This window comes from Chenopodium quinoa, unplaced genomic scaffold (assembly GCF_001683475.1).
Source record: "Chenopodium quinoa cultivar QQ74 unplaced genomic scaffold, ASM168347v1, whole genome shotgun sequence".
Lineage (NCBI taxonomy): Eukaryota > Viridiplantae > Streptophyta > Magnoliopsida > Caryophyllales > Amaranthaceae > Chenopodium > Chenopodium quinoa.
This window is the reverse complement of record NW_018744593.1, coordinates 5,006,588-5,014,137: the sequence shown is the minus strand read 5'-3', so window position 1 is coordinate 5,014,137 and position 7,550 is coordinate 5,006,588. Positions and strand designations below refer to the sequence as shown.

Here is a 7,550-nt window from a genome sequence, read left to right as displayed (position 1 = left end):
TACCAAACTGACCATTAATAGATTTTTTATTATTTATGTGCAAGGATGACATTAAAAAAAATGAAATAAATACTATCTCCCCTTAATCCTTGCATGTGGGGGCATTAAATTACTCCAACTACCTTTAAATCTCTTACACCTTTTAAGCCATAAATTCTCTTATCAATGCATGTATCAAACAAAGTAAAATGATTCTTATAAAACTCATATTCGTTCCTCTTGCCCAATTATATGAACCTTTATACTAAAAATTCTCAAATTAATATTCTAATAGAATTAAAGGAACTAAAATAAGATTCACTAAACCAAATAACTTAAATTAATAAACGACTGATAATAATAATGATGAAATATCTGAAAACATAAAAATATCCAAAAACATAAAATTATCCAAAAACAAATGTCCCATAAAACATAAAATCATAGTACTATGATAAAATTCTATAATAAATGTAAGCTAATTAATAGAGTTTATTCGCCAATGGATCATAATTTATTCAATTATTTTCTTCAGGATTAGGAAAGAAATCAGCTGCTTCCAGGTGAGTTTTATCACCATAATCAAAACCACCTTCGCCATCCTCATACACCAAATTTGTTTCTACTTTCTTTCCTTTCTGTTTGATTGATTGTTAAAAGAGGTCTACTAGACGTTTTGGTGTGTGACACACACGAGACCAATGGCCAACGGTAGCATATATTTTCATTTTTATCCTTCTCATTCTTATTTCCATCTTTATCGTCCCACTTCTTGTGAGAGTATGAGTTCCTAAAATGACCACCTCGACCATGATCATGTCCACGTCCGCGTCCACGACCACGGCCTCGACCACGACTGCTGGCGTGATCTCTAACCTTTTGCTCTTTCCCACTATGGGATGTCGCATTTGCTTCAGGGAATGGAGTAGAGCCAGTTGGGCGTGATTCATGATTTTTCATTAATAGTTCATTATTTTGCTCAGCCACAAGGAGACAAGATATTAATTCAGAATATTTTGTAAAACCTTTTCACAGTATTGTGTCTGCAGGACAACATTGTTTGCATGAAAAGTAGAATATGTTTTTTCTAACATTTCTGCATCCATGATTTTCTCTCCACACAATTTCAATTGTGATGTAATTCTAAACATGGCTGAGTTGTATTCACTCACAGACTTAAAGTCTTGTAATCTTAAATGTAACCAATCATAACGGACTTTTGGTAATATCACAGTTTTCTGGTGGTCATACCTTTCCTTTAGATTACTCCAAAGGACTTGTGGGTCTTTAACAGTCAAGTACTCAGTCTTAAGGCCTTCATGAAGGTGATGGCGAAGGAATATCATAGCTTTAGCCTTATCTTGGCTTGTTGCAGTGTTGTTTTCTTTAATAGTATCACCAAGTCCCTTTGCATCTAAATGTATTTCAGCATCTAACACCTAAGACAGATAGTTGTTTCCAGTAATATCAAGAGCAACAAATTCGAGTTTTGCAAGGTTTGACATGATTCACTGATAAATAAAATAATATTATAAATTAGGAACTAAAATGATATAATAAATATTCTATGTTTCAAGTGAGACGACTAATTTCAAGTAATTAATTATAACAAGATTTGCGTATTGAACCTTGAGAAGGTTATTGTTCATGAGACCACAATTAAGTCCACTAATCAATTATCTTAACAAAACATAAACCTTAATAAATATAAACCTTAAACAAAAACAAAGACGTTATCTTGGGACAAGTAAGTTCATCATAAAAGTCCAATGAAGACTAACTCAACAACATAATTAATTCTTTTCAGCCGAATTCTAGACACTATTTTCGTATAGGCCAACAATAACAACTAAAATTTCAAAGTGTGTTTCTTTCTTCTAAACTCAACATAATACTATTCTCTTATCAAACAAAATACTAACCACACATCAATAATTTGAGAACCCAAAAACATCGTTGAAAAGCACACTCTCAATTGTATCTATTCGAAAGCAGCCTCATTTCTTAATCACCTCGCGTTTTTATGTTGCTGTTCTAAAAGAGCAGGTACTATTTGTTTTGCTTCTCTTAGGAGCCTGTGACTATGTTTATCTTCCTCCATTTTCTCTCTCCTCTATCTTAAACATTGACCCATTGAGTACAAAGCTAATCCTCCAAAAGGAGTCCATTGTTAATAAGGTAAGTAATACTCGAATTTCATTAGTTTCAACGATTAATGGATACGAGAAAGAAATAGACTATTTTCGCAATATTTACATAAGTCAAATTTCATTGATTATCAAATTTTATTTCTAATTTCAGCATTATTTTTCCTGAATTACAGCAAACCCAGAAACTAAGATCTTGATTTCAACTACTAAAGTATCTAATTCGACTTAATCAATCAATATGAACTCAATACATCATAATTTATTATCAAGAATTCAAGATATAAATCTATATACAAATTAACAAAACAAATAGTATGTAAAATATAAGAAATTAAGAGGTAAAAATTTAGTGATTCACCTATAAAGTCACGGAATATTTTATGGGTGGATGACGGAGCAGTGGAGCACCGAGCACGAGAGGCCGGAGCGGTGAATGGCGGCAACAAGCAGCTTACGGGCTTGAGTCCTCTCCGAATTACAGCTGACCAACGGTGGCAGCAGGGATCAGTGGTATCGGCAGAGCAACGATTGGTTTCGGCAGAGGGGTTTGGGAAATTATTTTTCTGGTTGATGTTCGTGAAATCAAGAGGTAGTAGTATTAGGGAGAAGTTTGACTATATGTTGGGAGTTACTTTGATTGTCATTTGAGATCAGCCAATTTATGATGCTTCAATTGATATTGAAATCAATTTAGAGCAATGGTGTTGATAACGTGTTAAATATGGAAGAAGAAATAAAGAAAGATAGGAGAGAAATTGGGGAGAGAATCAATCAATCTCTCTTATTCCATAGAGTGGGGTATATATATACATACAATATAACAAGGGTTTGCTTAGATAACAATAAACCCTAGATCTAGAATATTCCGAAATGATAAAAGGAGGATAATGGATATCCACAAAATATTTCATAACAAATTTTACATTTCTATATTTTGTTATAAAATTCATCTTGCTCATGTGTATCTATTGTGATGTTCATTATATGATTTATAAATGTCCATGTTCTTTGATAGTAATTTTAATGTACCTTTATTGTCACATAATGTTCTTTACTTATTGTGAAATATTTTCTGAATTATGTTTTAACATGTTGGGTAAATAATATAAATAATGTTCTTTAAATAATATTATCATGTTCTTTATTAATATAGTAAATGTTCTTTAGATCTATCGGAAAATCAATCATCAATAGAAGAGGTCCCAAAAGTGTGTCGTCTTCATCAACCTTTATGATCCTGATTTCAAAAAATATACATATCACAATTAGATGGAATTTTTTTTTTTTTTTTGAAAAAAATACGCAATTAGATGAAAATAGTTTGTAACGTAAAGAACACATACTTTAAATCCAAAGAACATAGTTTGTGACTATAATGAACATATAGTTTAGACCCAAAGAGCATATTAATTAAACTCAATGAACATATTCATTCCAATGAATATGGATCAAAAAAATTGATAAAAGAACATTTATCCTAATCCAAATGAACTTCATCTTCAACCTCCGAAAATAACACAAATTTAATAAAAGACAAAAAAAACACAAATTTAAACAACAAAAAACTAAATAATAAAAAAAATATATTATATTTCTTTCAGTGATGAATTCGTAACAATGATCCATGAACAAATATAATAATCTAAAACATCATCATCAACAACAAAATGAAATATAAATTGAAAAAATTAATTAAAAACTACCTTCTCATTTGGTGACAAAATCTAAAATTAAATATCAATTGTCAAAAACATTGTTGATCATCAACTGCAAATCGACAATCATAGATCATGACGAAATTCACCATGAGCCATTATTTTCTCTCTAAAAAATTTATTTATTTCTCTTGAAATATTATTTTCTTTATAAAAATTCTCTATTTTTTCAAAAAATGATTATGAACAATTATATGAACATGGGAAGTTAAAATTATGGAAAGGAAATAACAAAAAAAATTCAATTAAGGAGCATAAATTTAGGAAGCTGACTTTTATTTTTTTTGAATGATAATTTTCATCCAAGTGTACCATCACTAGATGAAAAAGGTAATTTGGCACCGGTTCAAACCCCCACTAAGGCACCGATTTTGAACCGTTGGGGATTTGAAGGATGCCAAATCCCCAAAAATTTGGCACCGGTTCAAAACCGGTGCCAACTAAAGGCATTGGCACCGGTTAACCGGTGCCAACAAAGGGCTTTGGCACCGATTAACCGGTGCCAACTAAAGGCTTTGGCACCGGTTAGGCTTTGGCACCGGTTAGGCTTTGGCACCGGTTAACCGGTGCCAACTTCAATGGCGCGATTTTTATTTTTTTTTATCAACACTATTGGCACCGGTTTTAAGCAAGTACCGGTGCCTTTAACTAGAATTTTTTTTTTTCGGCAATATAATATAATTATATTAATTATAACATTAGGATATTATATTAATAATAATTATTATTATTATTATTATTATATTAATAATAATTATTACTATTATAATAATATTAATAATAATAATTGAAATAATAACAATACATAAAAATTGATAACAATCCCAAAATATAATACTAATTAGAAAAAAGTGTCATAATTACAAATAATATTAATCAATAATGTAGTACACAAGTTCAAACTAAAATGAAATTTACAAATGAAATGTGATGAAGGACGCCAACAAATCTCGAACTTCATGAAGTTCTTCGCTCGTGAACGGACGTCCCGTTTGTTCCTTGCAAAACTTGGAATAAACAAAACGTAAGTTATGAGTGAATTACTTAGGTTATATATGCATGTAAAAATACATTGACTACTTGAAGCCTATTTCCCACGTTTCTTGTCTAGTGAACTCATACTAACACATAACATGTCTTTATCACTTATTTACAGGTGGATAAGAGTTGAAATTACAAGAAAAGAGCAATATAGGGGTTTTAGGACGAATTTTCAACCAAAATGGCCCAAGTGAGGCCTAGTTGACTACTATATGATGCCTATATCCTACATTTCTTAACAAGGGAACTCATACTAACTCATAACATGTCATTATCACTTATTTATAGGTGATTAAGGCTTGAAATTACAAGAAAAGTGCAATATAGGGGTTGTAGGACGAATTTTCAACCAAAATGGCCCAACTAAGGCCTATTTGACTACTATGATGCCTATTTCCTACACTTCTTAACTAGTGAACTCATACTAACTCATAACATGTGGTTATCACTTATTTATAGGTGGTTAAGGCTTGAAATTACAAAAAAAGAGCAATGTAGGGGTTTTAGGACGAATTTTCAACCAAAATGGCCCAACTGAGGCCTATTTGACTACTATGATGCCTATTTCCTACATTTCTTAACAAGTGAACTCATACTAACTCATAACATGTCATTATCACTTATTTATAGGTGTTTGAGGCTTGAAATTACAAGAAAAGAGCAATGTAGGGGTTTTAGGACGAATTTTCAACCAACGGACAAACTAGGAGCAAATCACAATGAGATGCTTGTACAATGAAAGTGAGTCCCTTCATCATATGGATTATCCTAGTGTAACTATTTATGGCCAAGCTAATGGACTCAATGCAGAAGTTTAAATGACTAATGATGTTGTCACAAACTTCAGCACATTCAAAATATAAATAAACAGAACTAGCCAGTCATATAAACAAAAATTCACCAAATATCTTCATATAATTAATAATAGGAACACATACTATCATGCCTCTGCTGCAGAAGTTTCAATCGATCAATCAAGTGGGTCCCTACATCTGAACAATGTTGTTGACGTTTTTCCTTGTCAATTACCCTCAGGACTGCAAGACCACGTGCAGAGCACACCGGGTTTCATCCGTAAGTATTAAATTGAATTTTCTGAGCCAATACGCTAGCAATCTCAGGTGTAATCACCACTGCTCCAAGGGGTAGGCCATTGCCGATTCCCTGCAGCATTATGTTAAGTTCTGGTCAGATAAAAGACATCATGTTAAATCAAAATAAGTACTACAGCTAGAGTATACTAAAAGACCTTTGCCATTGTCACTATATAAGGAATAACGCCTTGTTTTTCAAAGCCCCAATACTTGCTCCCTGTTATACCAAATTCAGTTTGAACTTCATCAACAATGCAGACTCCTCCAGCCTTGTTTGGGGTAGAAATACCCCATCCACATGGCCCTATGGCAGAGCGACACGTGGCACCCCGCCATTGGTCAGCAGGGCTCCAATCCCCTGCTGACACGTGTCCCAGGAACCCTAAATGAGGAACCAAGTCTTCCCATTATAAATAGTGGGAGAATCCTCATTAATGGGGCATTCAATTCAGAATATTCAATACATTCATTGAGACTAACACAAAAACCGAGCAATATTAATTGCGGAATTCTCCCATTACGCGAGAAGTAATTTCACTATTTTACGCACTATCTTCCTCCTGTACGTAACTGACTTGATCGTCGGAGGCGGAGCTCCAACCAACCGGAGTCTTCGTGGTTTTGCAGGTACAGGCGGCGAAGGGCATTCTCGGAATTGTAACTCTAAAGCAGGACACATCAAAAAAACCCCGAAATATTTGGCGCCGTCTGTGGGGAGAGTACTTCTGAGATGACTTCTAATCCTGTACCACCGGATCAGGACAAGCGGCCATCGGCCGAGCCTGAAGTCCAGCCGGACCATGAAAGCGGTGATGATTACGGACTCGACACCTATGTGGCCCCAGACGGGTCCTTCAGAACAAAGCACACCCGTTCCAGGGATAAGAAGGAACGGGATAACATCCAAGCTGCTCCAGGCAACCCAGCCGGCAACCCAGTTAGAGCTGCTCAGGCGGCAGAAGGTTCTGCTCCCGTCACTAGGAATGAGCTCATGACCTTCATGAAGAGTTTCAAAGGCGATATCCAGAACCTTATTCGATCAGCTACTCCCAAGAAGAGTCAGCCGGCCAAGAAGCCTTCTTCTAGCAAGAAGGCGATTAAAGACCGGGTCCCTACCCCTCATCCAAAGCCGAAGGAGGGGGAGGGCCTCAGGTTTGATCAAAACCGGCTCCGCTTCCCACAAGCGGAACCTAGAAAACCCATCCAACACTTGCAGCCGGATGGTTCAAAAAACATATTCTCTGATGCCCGGACGTTTCTCCAAGAAAAGAGAAGTCTGGCGTCTGCGTCGGCTTCAACGTCGACCTTGCCAGACAGTTTCCGTGACACCTCTAACAAGCGCACGGGAACAAGCCTAGGGAGTCAGACGGGCGAACCATCCGCCCGGTCTGGACCCCAAGTGATCCAACCTGGTCTATTTGGTTCGCCAAATGGGCTGGGTGGATCCCCTTTTACCCAAACGGGTCCGTTTGGCAAGAATGTGCAGCAGCCGTTCCAGCTCATGGACTGGCAGCAGCGCCTGCTGAACTTAGGAGAACATCCCACGGCGTTCTCCCCTGAGAGAACCCAGG

The 7,550-nt window shown here is 35.6% G+C and overlaps 1 long non-coding RNA gene across 1 annotated transcript; it reads right to left on the bottom strand.

Annotated features, from left to right (window-relative positions):
• Positions 1-301: 301 nt before the first annotated feature.
• LOC110699717 lies at positions 302-3,111 on the bottom strand. Its single transcript, XR_002506970.1, has 2 exons — positions 2,488-3,111; positions 302-1,490 (listed from the first exon to the last, which is right to left on the bottom strand). It is a non-coding gene; the product is annotated as an uncharacterized LOC110699717 (long non-coding RNA).
• Between the last annotated feature and the right edge of the window lie 4,439 nt (positions 3,112-7,550).